The 22,006-nt window shown below is 44.6% G+C and overlaps 1 long non-coding RNA gene across 1 annotated transcript; it reads right to left on the reverse strand.

The window, feature by feature from the left end:
• Window positions 1-14,469: 14,469 nt before the first annotated feature.
• Window positions 14,470-21,711, reverse strand: LOC309807193. Its single transcript, XR_014294524.1, has 2 exons — window positions 18,529-21,711; window positions 14,470-18,330 (listed from the first exon to the last, which is right to left on the reverse strand). It is a non-coding gene; the product is annotated as an uncharacterized lncRNA (long non-coding RNA).
• Between the last annotated feature and the right edge of the window lie 295 nt (window positions 21,712-22,006).

The raw sequence follows: 22,006 nt of genomic DNA on the forward strand, positions 1-22,006 counted from the left end.
TACAAATGAGGAGCCAGAAAGGGATTTGCCTCCCAGGTTCTCTAAGTTCTCCAGCAAAGCTTGGCGCAGAGAGGCTAGCAGCCTAGGAAGGAACAGCATCCCTTTCCCAAGTTCTCACCTTGAGCCTGTCCTCACATTGTGAGCCCTCCATTTCATCAACTAGAAAATGAGGATAATACCAGTTCCTCATCACTGCCCTATGTGGGGGACCAATGTTGTTCCCACCTTACAGATGAGGAAACTGAGGCTCTGAAGGCTTACGCAGTAGGAAATGTCAGTGCCTGAGTGCTGCTGGCTGCTTCCCTCACCTGCCAGGACAAGCGCACACAGCCCTGCAGCCCTGCCATGACCCTAGGAGGTCCCAGGGCAGGGAGGCCTGGGGTTCACAGGTGCATCAGGAGGCCCGTTGCTCCAGAGGAGATACAGTAGGATGTCAAGCAGGAGAACCTGTAGGCAGATGCCTCAGTTCGAATCCCACATCTGTGGGAACTTGGGCCAGTCACTTCACTTCTTTTCCTCATGTGTAAAATGAAGACTATAAAAGTAACTATGTACGTGTTTGCCATTGTGGTGAGTAGAAGTGTTCGGCCCCATATAAATAGCACACTGGGAAGGGAAATGGAAAGCTTTGAAAAGGAAGCTGTAAACAACAATTGTGGCATGGATGCAAGACACAGAGAGGGTGATTGGAAAGGCTTAAAGATGGAAGTGATTTATTAACCAGAGATCTTCAGGAGATGACATGGGAGATGAAAACAACCCAAGGAGGCGGAAAATATCAATAAACCCCTCAGAAGTGGTGCCTTCGACAAGGCAGAGCATTCAAGTCTCGGTGAGGAAAGGAAGCTGGAATCATGGTCAGTGCTAGGCCAGTGTTTTCAGTCTTGCAATACACTAAGGTAATGAAATGATTTTATTTTCTCCAGGAAACTGATGGCTCTTTATTACAACTGTAATTTTTTGTTTATTATTAGGTAAGTAATGTTCCTCTCATTTCATGAAGAGAAACATCTTTCAGTTCCTACGTTGATAAGCAGTAAAAATCCTTTGGTTCTGAATACAAATCCTTTGTATTCACATAACATTCTGCCCTCAGAGCATCAAGAGCTGGGATGAGGAAGAATTTGGAATTTCAGGCACTGCTGCTGGGAATTAATTGGCACAGCTGTAGTGAAGGACAAGTTGGCAATACCTGTTAAGCAGTTTCCCCCAGTCATTCCACTTCTAGAAATGTATCCTACACAAACCCTCATTCAGGTGTGCAAAGATTTATACAAAGCAATGTAATTGTTAGAGCCTGGATTATCAAGCCAGACCTCCTGTATCCTAGCTCTCTGCTTATGAGCTGTGTGACTTTGGGCAAGTTACTTACTCTCTTTGTGCCTCAGTTTTCTCACCTGTAAAATGGGTGGAATAATAGTATCTAGTTCATAGGTGTGGTAGGCTCAAAGATATCCACATCCGAATCCCTGGAACCTGTGAATATGTTACCTTACATAGTAAAAGAGTCTTTACTGTTTTGATTAAGTTAAGGGTCTTGAAATGGGGAGATTATCCTGGATTATCTGGATGGGCCTGATGTAGTTACAAGGGTCCTTGTAAGAGGAAGGCAGGAGGATCACAGTGAGTAGTAGGAGGTGGACAATGGGAGCAAGAGGGTAGAATGATGGGAGGAAGGGGTCATGAGCCAAGGAATGCAGGTGGCCCCTAGAAGCTGAAAAAGACAAGGAAACAGATTCTCTCCTGCAGCCTCCAGAAGGACACAGCCCTGCTGTCACCTTCAGTTTAGACTTCTGACCTCCAGACTGTAAGATAGTAAATGTGTGTTGTTTTAAGCCACGAAGTTTGTGGCAATTTGTTAGAGCAGCCGTAGGAGCTAATACACTAGGCATGTTGTGAGGATTCGTGAGTTAGTATATGTAACTGCTTCAGTGCATAGGATGCAGCAAGTGTTCAATAAATGACATCTCTTCTGTGGATCATAGGGCTGTTTGTAATCATGGAAAACTAGAAAAATCCAAATGTCCATCAGGAATGGAGTGATTCAAAATTCCATCCATACTATGGAACCACAAGAACAGTTGGTAAGAGTCTTCTCTACAGGTTCTGACATGGAGAAATGATGATTATGGTAGAGATACTACAGCTGTTTTCTGAGTGCCCCCTGCATGGCAGGCACTGAACTAGGCGCTCTCCCTACAGGATCTTGTCTGATCTTCATGACGATATGGGGGGGTCTGTGCCAGTCAGAGAGAAACCACAAAGTGATCTGAACAAGGAAAGTCTAATGTAAAGAATTATTAACTGTAACAGTATTGGAATTGGCTCGTAAGAAGTACAGAGAACTCTAGGGACTTCCCTGGTGGTCCAGTGGTTAAGACTCTGCACTTCCATCGCAGGGGGCACGCATTCCAACCCTGGTCAGGGAACTAAGGTCCCGCATGCCCCATGGCGCGGCCAAAAGAGAAAAAAAGAAAAAGAAAAAGATTGGGAGATTGGGATTGACATATATACACCAGTATGTATAAAATAGAAAACTAATAAGAACCTGCTGTATAAAAATAAATAATTTTTTTTTAATTTTTAAAGAAGAGAAAAACATGTATATATAAAAAAAGAGAGAGACAGAACTCTAAAGAATACAGGAATAACAAATATACGGAGCAGCCCCCAACCCTAGGGCTGAGATAGAGCCCGCCTCCTGCCCCATATCTGAGATCCAGATTTGCCTGGAGAGGGAATGGCTGGGGCTCAGTGAACAGTACAGAAGTTGCTCAAGTGCTGTGCACACCCCATGGAACTTGCTGGAAAACCACCCTCTAGGGTGCTGGGGAAAGCTGTTCATGGGGAAGTGTCTCACTAGAAGCGGTCCACTTCTCCTAGGGTGGGGGCTGAGGGCTGCTGGCCACCTGCACTGCAGGAACCCGTTGCTAGAAAACCTGCCCTGGGGAGGTGAGTCGAGAAATTGGCCGCACTGCAGAAGCCCGCCTAGAGGAACGCCTTCAAACCCGGAAGTAAAACCTGCCTCAAGCAGTGTCTGTTAGCGCCCTCTACTGGCAAAATTTAACATTGTGCCATCCGGCAAAGGAAAATTATTTAAAGGGCCCGGATTCATATTCACAAAGCGGGCAAACATGATGAATTTGGAGCTGAGAGTCAATAAATTAATAACTGGCACAGAATCATTAGTTCCACTTTTGCAGGTGAGAAAACTGAGGCTCCGTAGAGGGGAAGCAGCACAACCAGTTCTAGGATTTGCTTTGCTCTACAAAGTGTTTAGAAAGCCGATCGCAGAGTTACCCATGTTATGTCATTGTGGTAATAACTCCACCAACCATAAATATGCACAGACTTACTCTCCAGCATGAAGGAATACATACCGAACGGCAGTGGTTTCCTCCAGGACATGGGGATTACAGGGAGTTCTCCTTGCTGTATTATTAGGTTGAACAGTATGAAATTGCTGTCTTTCTATGTCAAAAATAGCGAAATATTGGTAAATTCATACAGTTCAACATAATATTTATTTCTGTGATGTGATGTTTGAAGTTTTCACAATAAGTGTGAATTCCTTTTGTAAACAGGAAACTATATATGTATATATATACTTACACACATACATATGTATACAAGTAATTCCATTATATATGTGTAATTATATAATTTTCATTATAAAAGCATATATATTGTAGGAAGCCATCCTGGAGCCATTGCACCATGACAAAGTCATGAAGCAACGGAAGGCGAAACTGCAAGGCAGCGCCATGCCAGGAAGGTGGACTACAGCTCTGTTGTTATGTTTTACGATAATAAATTTACATATAGGGGCAATTTTGGGGGGATGTTGCTCCACGTGAAAGAAAAATTCCTCTAGGACTCCCCCTCCTGAAACTACCACAGAATGGGAAGTACCCACTAAAGCCCCGGGGAAATGGGTAAAGAATTAAGAGCCTGGAACTAAGGGGATGTTTTTATGAAAAACACCCTCTAGTATGGAGTTATGGCCATGGGCCGGAGTTCCTGATGACATAGGAAATTTATGGTTCTATTATAAAGGAAGATTAATTATAGAAAAGCAAATGCCTAGAGCAGAATTGGTTGCTAGGATAGGGAGAAAACACTGTCTCAGTTGGAAGAAACAACAAGAAAGGGCATGCAGGGTATATTGTAAATATTTTCGTGGAACCATTGTAAAAGGTTGCCCATGCAAGAAGAGAAATAGGAACAAGTAGCTCCAACTTCTACAACTAAAATAAGTATAACTGCTTGGCTTGATTACTAAGAAATAACCTGTGCTTTATGGGAACTTGGGGAAATATTTTAATAGGACATCTAGAAACTAGGGGCTATTTTTAAAAAAAATCTTTATCGAATATTTTGAGGTTTGATTGTGCTAAGATTGTTTGGTCACGTACCTGGTAATGTAATCAACTACAATATATAAACCTGTGATTGTAAACAATAAAGAGAGAGAGAAACATGCAATGCTGATACTTTAAGAAGTGTAATAGAATTATTTCCTTCACCGACGCTATCCATCCCTTGGGTATCCCTGGACTCGCTGGAGCTGGACTCCGGCAATATATAATATAAATGTACATATTATGTATGCATGTATGTATGCTTTGGAAAATCCCCCCTCCAACTGTCTTTTGCCAGTTGTGGTATATTTCCCTACAATAAAATAAAAACTTTAAGTTTAGCTATCAGGGCTCCAAAGACTTCAGGGGAAAATATTTCTTGTTCAACTCACTGCAAGATTCTGAGAGCCACTTGCTAGTGTTCCATGCTTTGTTTCTTGATGACTTACCACAGGATAAAATGATCACTTGTGTTTTTTCTACTTATTTTAGGAGATTTAGTAATGAAAACAGAAAAACTGCTATTAAACAATGGTGGATCTTATGTGGCAGTTACCCAAATTTAATTTTAGAAAGTATTTGAATTGTGCTCTAAGTCTAAAAATTGATAATTAAAGAAACATTTAGGGAATTCCCTGGTGGTCCAGTGGTTAGGACTCGGCGCTTTCACTGCTGTGGGCTGGGGTTCAATCCTTGGTTGAGGAACTAAAGATCCTGCAAGCTGCGTGACGTGGTCAAAAAAAAAAAAAAGAAAGTAAAAATTTTAAAGTCTGCAAAATTGTATGAGAATAACTTTAAGGTAAAAGTTACTTTGCCTTCATTACTATTACCTTTCAAAAAATGGTTCTGTGGTTTTTGTTTTGTTTTTATGCTTGTTTGTTTAGTAAGTACAGTGCCTTGAAAAAGAAGCTGTTCATGATTCTGGCCTGTTGTGGCAGACAGAATAATGACCCCTAAAAATGTCCATATCCTAATCCTCAAAACCTGTGAATATGTTACTTGACAAAGGGGGAATTAAGGTTGTAGATGGAATTAAGTTTACTAATCAGCTGACCTTAAGATAGATTATGCTAGATTTTCCTGGTGGGCCCAGTGTAATCACAAGAGTCCTTGAAATTAAAGAAATACAATGCAGCAGAATATATATTCTTCTCAAATATACATGGCACAGTGTTCAGAATAAAGTATATATGCTAGGGGCTTCCCTGGTGGCGCAGTGGTTAAGAATCCAACTGCCAATGCAGGGGACATGGGTTCAAGCCCTGGGCCAGGAAGATCCCACATGCCACAGAGCAACTAAGCCTGTGCGCCACAACTACTGAAACCCATGTGCCTAGAGCCTGTGCTCCACAACAAGAGAAGCCACCGCAATGAGAAGCCCGTGCACTGCAATGAAGACCCAATACAGCCAAAATAAATAAATAAATAATTAAAAAAAAAAAAAGACTCCAACTCAATAGTAATCAAGACAGTGTGGTACAGTCATAAGAATAAACATACAGAGAAATGGAATAGAATTAAGAGTTCTGAAATACCTTGACTACAGTGATGGTTACACAGGTACATTTGTCAGAGCTCATCAACCTGTACACTTGAAAGATAGGAATTTTATGGAATTCCCTGGTGGTCCAGTGGTTGGGACTCTGCACTTCTGCTGCAGGGGCTTGTGTCTCATCCCTGGTCGGGGAACTAAGATCCTGCAAACCATGCAGTGCGGCCAAAAAAAAAAAGGTAGGAATTTTATTGTATGTAACATAGTAAACATATAGTGGAGATGTGTTTTTCAAAAAACATCTCTCCTGGTTCGGGGAAGAAAGCCAAAATACAACAGAATCTTCACAAAGCACACACTGTTCAATGTTTCACCCAGCCTAAAGGAGCTTTACATTTACCCACAGCAGACTGTGATGTGTGACAAAGTACCAATGTCTCTGCTTTTGGTTTATCTGATGACATTTCTCTACAGATAAAAATCTTTCCCAGCCGATTCCTGTGGGGGACTTGGAAGGAGCCCTTGGTTTGAGATGGGAAAGATGGAGCCAGGAAGTGGGCACAGGCAGGTCCTGTAAGGCTCCTCAGTCAGGTCGTGGAGTTTGACTACCTCCATGGGAGAACACAGGACCACCAAGGGGGGCGGCACGATCAGATCTGTACATTAGAAACATCTGTCAGGCCACAGCCTGGGATAGGACTGGAAGGAGTAAAGGCATCATGTAGAGAACATCCCGGAGGGGTTGTAGATGCGCAGTGGGGAGAGCTGGGCCAGGGCAGAGGTGGTGGGCAGTGAGAGGCATGGGTGGTGCAGAAGCTATGCAGGAGGTAGAGGGTCAGGAAGAGGAAAGGGACCTGGGGCAGGGAGCAGGAAAGGGGAGAGCCACGCAGGAGGAAGGAGGCTACAGGACCACATGGGGCGGAGAGGCAGGGTATGTTTGTGCGGTGGGTGACAGAGGGCAGCTCTAAGGACTGGCTGCCCCAGAAGCTGGGGGAATGCAAGGTTCCAAGAGTTTCATCCTTGGGAGGTTCCCATCTGGAGGGGCCTCAAATGGTTCAGAGGAAGCAGGAGCAGCTTGTGAGGGCTCGGGGTCCAGGGGCAGAATGTGGAGCAGAAGGCAACTTCTGAAAAGCAGCAACTGAATCCAGACGACATCTTCAGGTGCTGAGGGAAAGTGAGGGCTACTGAAAATGCCATACCCAGCTCAACTATCCTTGAAAGCAGAGAGTGAAATAAAGATATTTGAAACAAAGGCTCTGAGTATTTACCACTCAGAAATCCTTGCTGAGAGAACTTCCAGAAGTACCTTAGGAAGAAGGACCTTGAACCCAGAAGGAAGGAACAGGATTCAAGAAAGCAAGGGTGAGCTGAGAACCTGGGGCACAAGTGGGCCAGTGTGAATAATCAGTGCCCTGGTTACAAATGTAAGGGTGACACGATTAGAAATCATGTGAAAGTTTCAAAGCCTTGGAAGGAGAGGGAAAAGGGATCAAGAGAAAGTGAAAGTGGGGGAGGCTGGGGAAAAGAGAGTGGGGTGGGGAGCCGGGTTGGGGGGTGTCCCCAAAGCTCAGGAGTAGGCTGGGGAGAGAGACCTCCTGGAATCGAGGGTGTAACCCCACGGACAAACAGCCTTCCAGCCTCCTGCCTTGGCTCACGCTGTTTCCCTCCCTTGGGGTGACTTTCCTCCTGTCCTCGCATGAGTGAGTCCCAACATTTTGTCAAGGTCCGACTCAGATGCCTCCTCCTCCAGGAAGCCCACCCTCCTCCCAGCCCCGGAGGCCCTTGGCCCGACCGCAAGGGCCAATGCACCCAGCATTCATGAGCACGTCAGGGCTGTTGGCGCTGGCTCCCTGAGTACAGGGCCCATGTTGCTCTGTCACAGGACCCAGGCACAGCTGGCTGGCAAATGTGTGTTGAGAATGTGAGTTGGGTGTGTGCCAGGCTGCCTGGATTCAAATCTCAGCCCGGTGACTGCTGGGAGCACGTGGATGACTGTTACGAGTGAGCGAGCGGAGGCAGGAGGGGACAGTCTGGTCAGGCGGAGGGATGAAGTGACAGCATTGTCTCCCAGTGGCCTGGCTCCACCTGCGCAGAAATGGGTGCAGCTTGAGCCACCTGTTTGTCTGTCAGTTGCCTGGGCCCAGGAACGTCTGGTTCCCAGGGACAACATTTCAGCTCTGAGGTGGGCTGGCCTGGGAACCCGTCTACTTCCACCACCACCCCCTCCCTCCCCCAACATCACTTCTCTGGGGCAAGTGGCCCAGGTCAGGTTGGGGTGAGACCATGCCGCCCCCCTTGCCCCCCTGCTCCACGTCCTCACGTCTTCCTTCCCAGGCTTGTTGGCCCCCCACTGCCCTACACCCCCTCTGACATTGTTCCAGGCTCCAGGCAGGAGCTGGGAGGGGCCAGGGCTCAGGGGAGGCCAGGACCACCTCACTTCTCTCCCTTTTGACTCCACCTTCTGGGGGCACCTGGGCTGCCAGGAGGGCTGGGTGTGGGCCTCCCTCCCCGGTGGGAAGAGGAAGGGAGACCACACCGTTTGCTGGGTATTGGCAGTGTCACTGTTGCAGGTCTGTGATGCTGAATCCCGGTGGTGCCTCTGGGGCTCCCATCCCTGGACACAGGTGCTGAGGTGGGCTAGGGACGGGGGTGGCTTCCAGGGAGGGTTTGGAAGCTGAGGTCTAAGGCCGGGCAGCTGGTGTGGCCAAGGCAAGTCACCCCAGGTTATCTCGTGGAGTCTGAGGTTTCAAATGCCCCCTGCATTGCCCCACCACAGTGGGGACCATCCCCTGAGCCCAGCCCAGATAGGCAAGGGACCCTCCAACAGCTCTCAGTCCCCCACAAACCGGCTCCGCCTCACCCAGCAGCAAATGCAACTCCACCCTTCCGGGCCAGAAGCCAGGGTCACCCCAGGGCTTCCTCTCCTGTCCCACGAAGGCCACCAGCAGGCGATCTGGGCTCCAGTCACCTGGTACCACCACCTCCGCTACCCCTCACCCAGCTGCCAGACCACCAGCCTCCCTTGCTGTGCCCCTGTAGCAGGTGCCTCACTGGTCTCCCCTGCACCCCCCTGTCCTCCATCCACCAGAGGGATCTTTACAGAATGTAAGGCAAGTCACCGGACTCCACTGCTCAAGACCCTCCGACAGCTCCCACTTCACTCACGTGAAGGCAGACCCCCCCGACCTTGGCCTGCGAGGCCAGGGCCACCTGTTCTGTTTCCACTCTGCCCACCCTCGGGCTTGGCAGGACTGCCATCCAAAGTAAAACAGTTTGGGTTCTACTAAATCTGGTCCATGATTCCATTTGTTCCAGATTGTTCCAAACTGTTGTATTGAGTTCAATGATGAGTTTCTTTGCCTGAAACCGTAATGTTGAAGTATCACATGTAATAGTAAGTTGATTTGGTGCATTTCTTAGTTAAAAAATAATAGTTATTATAACTTGCTGTATCATTTTTGCAACTTTTCTGTAAGTCTAAAAACATTATAAAATAAAAAGGTTATTAAAATTAAAAAGATGGGACTTCCTTGGTGGCGCAGTGGTTAAGAATCCACCTGCCAATGCAGGGGACACGGGTTCGAGCCCTGGTCCAGGAAGATCCCACATGCCGCAGAGCAACTAAGCCTGTGCACCACAACTACTGAGCCTGCGTGCCACAACAAGAGAAGCCATTGCAATGAGAAGCCTGCGCACCGCAGTGAAAAGTAGCCCCTGCTCGCCACAACCAGAGAAAGCCCACGCGCAGCAATGCAGCCAAAAATAAATACATAAATAAATTTTTTAAAATAAAATAAAATATAGAAGAAAGGGGGGGGATTTCTCTGGCAGTCCAGTGGTTAAGACTCCGCGTTTCCACTGCTGGGGGCGCAGGTTTGATCCCCTGTCGGGGAACTAAGGAAAGGGGTGTGGGAAGGGGAGAAATTGTACTGAAAAAGGAATCACTGTCTAAAAAGCGGTATACGTTTGTAAGAGTGGCTCTGGTGAAAAGTTGGCAAGTGTGTAGCAACACCAGGGTCTGTGACCAGGGCCGTGCACACAAATGTCTGTTCAGGAGGATGTGGTTCTCCTGTTTTAGCGGAGTGAACCAGAGCATGGCCCTGGGTCAGTGCCCAGGCAGGGCTTGGATGGAAACCAGAACACAGGTTCCAGGAGGCTGGGGAACACGCAGGAAGGGGCTCAAGGCACGACAGCCCAGGCAAGGGCTGAGGGAGCTTCTGAGCTGTACCTTGAAGGAGTGGGATTTCCACTGGAGATGGGTGAGGGCAGAGAGTACACCAGGAAGGGGGAAGGAATGAGGGAAGGCCAGAGACGGGACAGGAGGGGTTGTGTGTGGGGTGTGGGTGGTTCCTGTAGGGGAAGGAAGGGACTGCTGGTCAAGTGGGTGTGAGTATCAGAGGCTGGATGGAGGCCAGGGAGGTGGACACAGACAGAATGTGCACGGGAACCCTAACAGGGAGTCTGTGAAGGCGGATGGGCAGGGAGCAGAGAAGGGCCTGGAAGACACCCTGTCGCCATAGCCTTGGGGAGGTGAATGGAGGGCTCTGCTTCAAGACTTGAGCTGCTGAAGAGAGTCCACTGTTTCTCTTTGCATCCCCAGCATCTTCTCAGCATTTGGTGCACAGTAAGTGTGCAAGAGATGCTTGTTCATGTGTGCGCATATTCTTTATTTTACAGTTTCTCGATGTACAATAAACTGCAAGTAATTGAAGTATATAATTTGATGAGTGTCGACATGTGCACATCCATGAAACCAACAATCAAGGCAATGACCATGATCGTCACCCCCAAGGTTTCCTTGTGCCCCTTTGTAACTCCTAGTCAGCTGTTATTGGCTGTTATTTTAGATTAGTTTTTATTTTTGACAATTTTGTATAAATGGAACCAGACAGTGTGTACTTTTTTTTTTTTTTTTTTTTTTGGCCGCACCATGCAGCTTGCAGGATCATAGTTCCCTGATCAGGGATTGAACCTGCACCCTCAGCAGTGAAAGCACAGAGTCCTAACCACTGGACCTCCAGGGAAGTCCCTGTATGTACTTTAAAAAAACTGGTTTCTTTCTCACAACATAATTATTTTGAAATTGCTGCATGTTATTGTGAGCATCAGTGGTTTGTTCAAGATTTAAAACTTCTGGGCTTCCCTGGTGGCGCAGCGGCTGGAAGTCCGCCTGCCAATGCAGGGGATGCGGGTTCATGCCCCGGTTCGGGAAGATCCCACATGCCGCGGAGCGGCTGGGCCCGTGAGCCATGGCCGCTGAGCCTGCGCGTCTGGAGCCTGTGCTCCGCAGCGGGAGAGGCCACAGCAGTGAGAGGCCCGCGTACCACACACACACAAAAAAAGCTGCTACAATTCAACAATAAAAGGATAAACATCCCAATAACAACATTGGCCAAAAAAAAATTGAATAGACACTACACCTAAGAAGATATATAAATAGCAAGTAAGCACATGAAAAGATACTCAGCATTACTGGTCATAGAGAAATGCAAATTAAAATCACAATGAGACACCACTACATATTCACTAGAATAGCTAAAATTTAAAGATATGATCATGGGGCTTCCCTGGTTGCACAGTGGTTAAGAATCCGCCTGCCAATGCAGGGGACACAGGTTCGAGTCCTGGTCCGGGAAGATCCCACATGCCGCGGAGCAACTAAGCCCATGTGCCACAACTACTGAGCCTGCACTCTAGAGCCCGCGAGCCACAACTACTGAGCCCGTGTGCCACAACAATTGAAGCCCACGCTCCTAGAGCCTGTGCTCCACAACAAGAGAAGCCACCACAATGAGAAGTCCGTGCACTGCAACCAAGAGTAACCCCTGCTCCCTGCAACTAGAGAAAGCTGGTGCACAGCAACAGACACAACACAGCCAAAAATAAAAACAAATAAAATAAATAAATTTATTTTTAAAAATAAAATAAAAAATAAAATAAAGATATCATACCAAATGATGGTGAGTATGGAGCAATTGGAACTCTCATACACTGTTGGTGGGAATGCAAAATGGTACAACCACTTGGGGAAATAGCTTGGAAATTTCTTAAAAACTATGCCTATATCTACCATACAACATACCAAGAAAAAGGAAAGTTTATATCCACACAGACTTGTATACAAATGTTTACAGCAGCTTTAGTCATAATTACTAAAAATGGAAAGTAACTGAAATTATAATATCCATGCAATGGAATACTACTCAGCAATAAAAATAAACGTTTGTTGAACAAACAACTGTATTATGAAGTATTCCAAGGACAGGGTTTGCAATACTGAATTTGTTCACTAGATGGCGGCAAAAGCCCACTAATTTCCAGTTCCATAAATTTGCATCTCCTGTGGCTACTCTTCTCACCGCAGCAGGCAGACAGGGCATCATCCCCATTTAAACAGAGGAAAAACAGAGTCCTGGAAAGGGCAGGTAACACTCCGTTTGCCAACTTGTCAGAGCCAGGAGCCAGGACCTGACCTATGTCTCCTATATTTTCTGAGCTTCTGAATCAACAATCCTGCTAGAGGGCTTCACTGGTGGCGCAGTGGTTGAGAATCTGCTTGCCAATGCAGGGGACACAGATTCAATCCCTGTTCCAGGAAGATCCCACATGCCGCTGAGCAGCTAAGCCCGTGCGCCACAACTACTGAGCCTGCACTCTAGAGCCCGTGCTCCGCAACAAGAGAAGCCACCGCAATGAGAAGCCCGCGCACCGCAACGAAGACTAGCCCCGGCTCGCCACAACTAAAGAAAAGCCCGTGCGCATTAACGCAGTCAAAAAAAAAAAAAGAAAGAAAGAAAGAAAAAAAACCCTGCTAGACACTCCCACTTCTCACTTTCCCCAGTACCCTGCCCCTCCCTCCAAGTCTTCTCATTTTCCTAGTTGCACTCTTGCTCAAGTCAGAAATCTGCTTCCCAAATCCAAATCAACTAGCCCTAGGCCTGGGAGACTTGAGGGCAAGTTTGGAGAGGCTGGGAAATGGTGGAGCTGTCACTTAACTCAGGTTTGTTTTAGTCACCCACTGCAGTACTGGAATTATCAGAATAATGAAATCCAAAAAAAAAAAAAGAAAAAAAACCCAGAGTGAAAAAGCCTCTTGTACAGCTGGAGGAGTAAATAAAGAACTTTCCTGGGGTTCGTTTAAATTATCAAGACCTAGTCCCCTGCCTTGGACATAAACTTCAGAGGAATTTTATGGTGGCCTCCTTCTCTCTTTCTGTGCTCAGAAGGAGGAAATGACTTCTGGCCTCCTTCTTTGCCCCTTCCTGTCGCTGACCCTGGCCTTGACATTTTCCAATCCTGGCCAGTTTTAAGCCTGCTCAGCGCCAGGAAACATGTAGCCCCTGGTGAATCCCCAGCCTCTCCTCTCTTACTCCTTTGCTCTCCAGTGAAGTCCTTGTGCTTCTTGGGAGTCTTCCAGCTCTGCAAGAACAGAGACTTGCAGAGACTTCTCCAAAAGATGCTGAAACTGGGCATCAGTTCAGAATAGGCACTTAAGCCCAGGGACCATTGTGTTGGGGGCTGGTCTGCTACTGACCTGTCTGGACAGTTGATTTTATTATTTTAATTGAAGTATAGTTGATTTACAATGTTGGGTTTCAGGCGAACAGCAAAGTGAATATACATATAATTACATACATATTATATATTTTTTCAGATTCTTTCCCATTGTTATTACAAGATATTGAATATAGTTCCCTGTGCTATACAATAGGTCCTTGTTTATTTTCTATGTAGTTGGACAGTTGATGCACATTCATGCACTGAAGTAAAAGCAACAGAGAGTCAAGTGTTGGGGACCAGGGTACAAACTCCAGCCCTGCTGCCTTGCCAGTGACCCAATCAGAGCTTGCTTCCCCATTTGCAACACATGAGCAACTTAACATGATTTCCAGTAATGTAGGACAAAGAGCTGTTTGCTGAGGCCCCTCCCCTCCACTGGGCTGAGGGTGTAGCCAGGCTGGGAGACCCATGCTAGGTGCAGCATCTTCTTCAGAACTGTGTCCCACACTTAGGTTTCACTGGCCAGGTTTACTGGAAGGAGACTCTTCTCTACTCGTTCAGGGAATACAGGGAGGGGCAAGGACATCTCAGGGGCTTAGAAGATGGGTGGGACCATGAGGGTATTCCAGTTGCAAGTGAGGATCATCTGCAGGTTTACAGGCCATTCCACTGGACAAGAACATGAGCAGCTTGTGGCTTGGGAAATGACAACCGATTAAAAGACTGAGTCACCCAAGATGTTAGAGGGAACAGCAGAGAGCTTTTTAATCAGCTTTAAGTACTTTCATAGAAGCAATGGTAATACCGCTCCTCCCCATGTCCCCCAGCTGTTTTTCTTCATCCCAGCCCAGTTCACAGCCAACTGCTGAACAGCAGAAAGTAGGCTGCTTTAAAGGAAGTGTCCATTTTTTCCTGTAGGGATGTTGCTGGGTCCTTCAGTTCACTCACCCAGTACACCGCTTTCCCCTCCTCCAGGTCCCTGCTCTACTTGGGAGATTAGACTGCATGACAGTGCAGTGTAACTTATTAGACAAGTTAAACAGGAACAAGGTAGAACACCCACGAAAACACCCACCCAAACCAGTTTGGTTTATACACAAATGAATCACACCAATGAAAAGCTTTTTAATTTTTATTAATATGTAATTAAAATTTTCAAAATAGTGAGACTTCTCCAAACACTAGATACATGAGGAATACCTGAAAATTAAAGACAAGGCAGTTATTATATTAGGTTCCTATGTAAATACAAACCAGTTCAGACTTCTGACAAATGAAAAGATACAGTTTGAAGCTACTTTTATCTTCCACCTCCCCTAACTCTGGAGCCTAGCGCCTGAAAGAAAAGAAAAACGTATAGAGTCCTGAAAGCAGAGGTTAAAGTCAAGCAAAGATGCCACAGGGATTTGAACCCCGTCCTGGAAACCAGGAGTGCCAACCACCAGCATCTTTTGCTTTTTTTTTTTAAGCTAGGAAAGGCCAAAAAGCAAAACCTGAGAAAACAAAACCTTTTGTTTTCTCAGGAAAAGAAAAACCTTTATAAATAACCCTACTGAAGAGCACTGGAGAATCTGCTTCAGCTAAGATGCTAGCTTGGCCAAGTCTGTTATGTTCACCTGAAAAAGTCTTAGCAGAGAATTTTTGCAATCCACCCCCCCACCGCCCCTCAACTGCTAAAGTGCCTGTCTGTCTACTTCAGTTTATACCTTCCCACCCAGTATGACAGTTCTTAAATGTTATTTCTCCATTTACTGGTTTAAGTTTCTTTTAATCACTGGATAATAATGCCACACATCTGAAACATCTTGGAGCTTTTTAGTTGTGGTCTTAGTATCATTAACTATTTGCAGGCAAATTAATGGTCATTTCTAGTAGTGCAACCCACCGGAAGACCTTGGCGCCAATTACCTTAAGACCGATTATGGGTCATGCCCACAAGGATCCAAGCTACCGGCAGCAGCGAGGTGAGGGGTGAAGGGTCTGCGCTAGGCCAAAGGCAGGGGGTGGCGATGTGGCAGAGAAGTCACTTGTGGGGAGACCTTGCTTTTTAACAGGCTTCTGGAAAAGCTAGGGAAAAGTGGTTGCCCGCTTTCCCCCTTTCCCTCCCCTTCAAGCATCACTTTTTGAGGTTTGGGCTTTATTAAGAGCTGCTATAAAAACAGCTGAATTTTATGTTAGGACAAGCCCAGGGGTATACAAGGTACTCAGGCATTCGTCTGGATGCTTCACTCCCCAAGAGGCGGCCTCAATGCATTGTCTGCAAAGGGTGTTGTTGAGGCAAGTCCTCACTTCCTAACAGAAGATGGGGTTGAGAGGCCGACACCATTCGGATTGACCTTGGTATAATAGCGCTTTGCTGTCTCTCTTGCCACAGGAAGGCTCCGTGGTTGTCCTACTTTAAGCCTTTGGTGCCTTTAGTGAGGGTTACCTGAAAAATCTTAAAAAAAGGCTTAGCGCCCACCTCACCCCTCCACCCCCAGGCCAACAAACAACTTGCTCATGCTGTTGACACCAGCGTAAAGCTGAAAGGTCATTTAGTACTAAATTACCCGTAACAGATCTGACTTGGTATGTAAATATAGAAAAAGCTTGTTCACCTGTTGTCCTCATTTTGTCCACTGGTGAATTCAACTGGAAGCTCCTTCTATAGTCTGAAGAATACCATCTGAAAGAACTAGTGTTCCCAATCCCCACATTTAAAATGCAATGTTTGGTTCGTTTATTAAAAGTAAATAAGCTATTTTTCCTTACTGGGTCTGGCTTCTCTGGCCCTTCGCATACGTCTGTTGTTTTGAATGTTCCTGTATATAAGAATTAAGACCAAGGGAGGGGAGAGAGTACAAAGACAATGCACTAAGACCACTGAACTGTTGTTAAACATTTCCACTTGCCAGTTAAATTTCGTGAAGACTGTTGTTCGTTTGAAATTTATTTCTTGTCACTGATTTTAAAGTTGCATCTGGAAAAGACTAAAGGCTTCAGTGCCCTCCCACCCCCTTACCAGAAATGAACAAAAAAGCATTTTACCTAAAGCACAGCAAAAGGGACTTTGTTTCAATCACAAACACGAATGCTTAAAGCTGCAGAAATTTCCTCAACACTCAGCCTTTTATTACTCAGCTGGATTTTCCTTCAACAATCACTACTCCAAGCATTGGGGGAAACACAACTTTTAATCATACTCCAGTTGTTTCATAATGCATTCTAATAGCAGCGGATCAGAACAGTACTGCATTACTTGCCAACAGAACAGACAGACCTGAGATCAAGACAACTGCGTTCTGTGTAGTCTGCAAAAAAAAAACTAAAACAAGTAAGCCCCACCCTCTCCTCCCTTCCCTCCAAAATCGGGGGAAAAAATTACTCGAGTATGCTGATCAACTCACTGCAAGGTCTCACACTCACTAGTAGAACAGAAGGCAGAGCCAAGTGTTTATATGCAAGTCAAAATCCTGAACAGCTTCATGAAGGATGAAATGAAGCCTCTGCAAAGGAAAATTCTTTAAAAAACCCACATGCCCTCCCCCACACCAAGTGCCTATATAAAAGGCTAATCAATAGTGTAAACATCAGCTACCACTAGATGACACGACTGTAAGCATTTAAAGTTAACATGCAAACTGGAAATGTGGACAATATGATCTCTCATTACTCTAGTTTAACCACTTGACTCCTGACTTTCTGATAACAGCGTAGGCGTTAAGTTACCTGTTTTCCTGATCATAATCTCCCACCTGTCTAAGAGGTATTTATTCCTTATTTAGAGGGCCTCTATTGCCATGTGCCTGGAATTATTAAATGCTCATCACTTTTACGAAGGATAAAATTTGTTTTTCCTGCCTTAAGTTAAATTCGTTCTTCCGCTCAACTCCTGATCTTGTCCGTTAGGAGTTCAAAGTCTCTGAAAGATGAGAAGAATCCCCCCAAGATTGCCCAACACTAACTACAGACAAACAATTTTATTTAAATAAGGAGACAGCTTTCTAAAAGCATACATTCTCTATAAGTATTTTATTTTGAATCATTTAACGGTTTTCTGCACAATACACATCGTAACATTTAAATTTTAGCAAGATTAACCACCTGAATTCTGGTTAACAGCACATTATGCTACCCTTAAATAGGCTTTTCAGAGATTCAATGCTAAACAAATTGTCCTTAGTATTATACACATTACCTGTATTAATCTCAAGAGGCTTTAAGGAATTACTAGCCTCTGAGTGAAGTGTGCTAACCCATCATGGAAGCCCACAGGCACACCAAGTCCTGTCTAATTTTAAAAGGCTGGATAGGAAAATCCCTCACAATCCCGGAATCCCTTAGGTAAGGGACCTAGGACCTGCACCGCTCTTAGCAAAGGTAAGCACTTATCCCTATCATGCAATACTGCAGATACAAGTTAAACTTATCTGTTAACAGCTGCCTGCTGTTTTCTGCTCCCAGATGAAATGAAGCAACTCTTCTGATAATGAGAAACCTGTCTGAGGCAAACGAAAGATTGGCAAACAGCACAGCCTCCTCCTCAATCCACTTGATCCCACTCATTTCAATTATTTCAGCTTCTTTTATTCCAGGATTAATGTGTAGCATTATCATTTTCATTTCATTTCGCTTTTGTATTCTGCTTTTGTAAAAGCAGTATTGAGATGGACATTTGATCTTCATTGTATTTTCTCATCATTTCATTATTTCTCATCATTATTTTTGTGGATACAGCTTGATAAGCCAAACTTTAAAGTGGTAGATTCCATTAACTTTAAATTGGTAGCTTTCATTTGCTTAATTTTTTTTGCATATGCAGACAATGCGTTCATCAGTAGTTAAGGATCTCAGGGTTATGCTTTTTCCCCCATGTAGGTATGAAATATAATCTTTTCTGCCTTTACTTATCATTCACCAAGGAGCTGTTCCCCTCTCGATCTAGGCCATCATACTGCCAGGTTGGTTATGACTCAGAAGATGTTATCTGAAAAAAGTCTACAGGAAAAAAAAAGGGTTTCCCCTCCCTCATCAACAAAAGCCCACCCTCTTAGCAGTTTACAAATACTTCGATGCAAATTTGAGACAGTTCACAATAATTTTGAAGCATACCTTAACATCCTGTTTTGCAGTCACACAGTTTTTCCTACACTAAAAAAAACGCTTGCTTACATACAACTGAAAATAGAATCTTACTTGATAATATAAAAGCTACCATCAGAAGAAATCCCTTCAGGATCATTAAGCCACTTCCTTTGCTCTGAAGCTCCTATAGTAGTATTAAGTTTTATTAAACCACCTGAAAGAAATTCCAAAAGAGAACCACACACTACCATATGCAAACAACTTAAGCATTTAAAAAATTCCCAAGTTTTTAATCTAACCCCCAGTCCACCATTTTCCTTCCCCAAGCCCTACACTTTAAATCCAGTCAATCTTCATGAACTTCCCCAGCTGTCAAATTCAAAAACTGGGGAAAAACAGAAACTAGAAAATTGGGAGTTACTTGCCAACTTGGAAGTTGAGAGTTCTTTAGTTTTCCATCCTAAGTATTTAAGTTCTCTGGTAATGAGTTATCTGAAATCATAAACTAAACAATTACCTAAACCCAACCCTCCCAATCCCAACCATAATAAGCCACTGCCAACTAATTGCCAAAATTTGCCCCTCCCCAAGTTATTTTAAAAGTTGCATTATTTGAAAACTTAACTTCAACATTTGGACTAGTCAAGCTCTTCTGAAGTTCTCCTGAGATGACTGAATATGAACCAAAGCTGCACTGTGCTGTGCAGTTCAGCTTCACTGGGAACAACTCTTCCAAGGAAAAAAGCAGCTCCAATCCCTGAAGGTGCTGGTGCCAAACAGCGTAGCAGTACAATCCTTCTCTAACTCAGTTTGTCAATAGTACTATAGCATCTGTGGAAAATCTTAGAGAAACATTTTCTCCCCCACCCTCTTCCCCAAAATACTTCAAGTAAAAATAACCAGTTACGTACTTTAAAAAAGATCTGATTAAGGGGTGGAAAAATAGAATAACTACCAGCCATTTCTCCAATGGACAGCTCCGCCACAGACCTCAAAGTGAGAGCTGATTGTGCTCTAGTTTCTACAAACTGTAAACCTGTGGTGTTCTGATAATCCTGATACTGGATTTTCTTTTCTCCTGTTACCTGGAGTCATTTGCCTTTGGAATTCTAGACAGACCTAAAGGGAAAAAAACTCAAAACATATTTTGCCCCCCCAAAACTCCCCCCCCCCAGAATTACACACCCAAGCTACATATTTAGAAAACTTTTAGAATACAGGGTGAGGAAAGAAAAATAGGTCCTCTATTCACGAACCTGAAATGCTTCATTACCCCAAGCTCCATATAAAACCTGCTTACACCACTTGCTGAAATCCTCTCAAAGTTGTTCTATCAAATCCATTTGTGTTCCCTCATATTGGTTAAAAACAAAAACACTTGCCATCTACCATTCCTCCGGGCCTTGGAAGTCTGCCCTCAAAAGCTCCAGAAAAGATGAGAAAATAGGCCTGCAAAAGAGAAACCTACGACACCCGAAAATCGGCCTACATCCCCATACAACCCTTTATGCTTAGGTACGCAACTCCCCCATGACCGTTACGAGATTCAAAGGTATTACCATACGCAATTACGAAAAGAAACTCGAGATGGCCGACCCCACGGACTTTTTACCACACCACTGGCTCTCCCTGCGGGCCTTGCACACTGCGCTGCAGCTCTAGGATCCTCTATCTATCCTGCACACGGCCTGCTCGCCTCCTCCGCGTGGTTGCCAAGCCAAGCCGCACGCTAGCTTCGTCACCACATCGCACTGGCCTCCTCCTTCCTGGGATCCTCTCCTAGCTTCACCTCCAAATCGTTAGGGCTCCTTCCTTCTTCCTAGCTTCCTTCACCAAATCGCACTGGCTCCCGGGCTCCTCTTTCCTATATTCACGAACTGCCGCTTGCTCCTCAGTCCTAGTTTCACCAAACACTGGCTCCTGGAATCCTGTCTGCAGCTCCTGTCTTCCTAGATTCACTGAATCCGCTTCTGTGTAGCACCTGGGTCAGCTGTTAATTAGCGCCTAGTCCTCAGAATTTAAAATTTCATTTTAGCGCAAAGTCCAATGCAAAAACGTTAACTTGACGGTTACTCTTGCTCTTGGATTTCCTTCAGTTACAAAGTCCTTTAAATTTTCCAAAGGAAACTAAGCTACTGTATTTACAGCCTTTCAAGTGTTTAACTCTTCCAAAAACATTCTTAGTTTTTAAATTACTTCAGTCCTTTCAGTAGCTTTTTGCTGTGATTTTAAACTGACTTCCCTTCTCGTTTGGGGATAGTCTTCTAAGTTGGTCCTGGCCTACAGCAGTTTAAAAACCCTCATCTCAGATCTAACTTCCGCACCACCAGAATTAAGTTGATGGGCTTCTATAATTTTTTTAACTATAAAAACTTATTCTCCTTAGTTTTTGTTCCTTTACTTTATCCAATTTTTTGGCTTTGAACTTTCCCATCTTCTAATTTTTTTTGACGTCTATCTGGTATGCTTACGTCCAACAGCTTGCTTTTCTATTTTCTATCTGAAATACTCGACCGTACGTTCAACCTTCTCTCTTCTAATTTTGTCTTTTTCTTCCGCCTCCTACCTTCTGGGCTAAAATTCGTTTTTCTGTCTTCTAATAGGTGTATTTTTATCTTCTACTTTTCCTATCTTCTCTAGTCTTTTCTTCACCTTCCTGTACTTCTGTCTTCCGAGTTTTCCACTTCAAATTTCGAATCTTCTCAAAATCTTTATCCTACCATCCCTAGTTATTATTTCCGTCGGCTTTAGCAAATAAAGCCCTTAAAATCAAGTAGGCTTCAAATGTCGCAATTTTTATCGCGCCATGAATTTGAAGGCATATTTCTTAAATCACCTTCAGCTAATTTTCTTAAAAGACGGCCTTTAAAGAGTTTTAATCATCTACAACTTGACTTTTTAAAATGGCGGTTAGGTTCTGTTTACGTCACCCTACGTTTTAACGTTAATCTAAAAGGCTGCCTTTCATTTAAGAAAACTGCGTGCTTTGCAGTCCTATTTCTTTCAGCAATCCCTTTTAAAATTAATTTTTTCACTCCATGAAGAAGTTTCAGCTCCTAACCTCCGCCATGTTGTAAAATTATTTTTCTTCCTTTCTCAACCCGCTAAGTCTTCATATTTCCCCTAAAATAGTTATCAAAGTTACTCTGCGAATTTAATGCAAAGCAATACCTCAGTATTCTATTTATAATTCCTACAGAATTATACTAATCCTATCTATTTTAGCAGAAAAACTTATCTGCGGTCTCCTCGAGCAGCAACTCCTCCCTCACAGCAGTCTCTGCGCTCGCTGCCTCAATGTCTACCACCCCGCCCGCCGCGGCCTATTTATAGAGGAAGGACGGCTCACACCTCCGAATTTCAATGCCCTTCCGCCGCCTTTGTGAGGGAAGCAAAAATAGTCCCTCCGAAGGGGTAAAAATAGAATCTAGTTGACGAGACTTTCTAGACTTTTCTCAAGTTTGTGCAACTCCCAAGCCCTGTACCCAGATTTTTAAAACTTATTAACAAGTAGATTTGAGCTGAAAATCTGGGCAAAAACAATGAAAGTCACATTTAAATAGACCAGCTTACAAAAACTCAGAGCCAT

The sequence above is a fragment of the Mesoplodon mirus genome, assembly GCF_964341445.2.
Source record: "Mesoplodon mirus genome assembly, chromosome: 7".
Taxonomy (NCBI): domain Eukaryota; kingdom Metazoa; phylum Chordata; class Mammalia; order Artiodactyla; family Ziphiidae; genus Mesoplodon; species Mesoplodon mirus.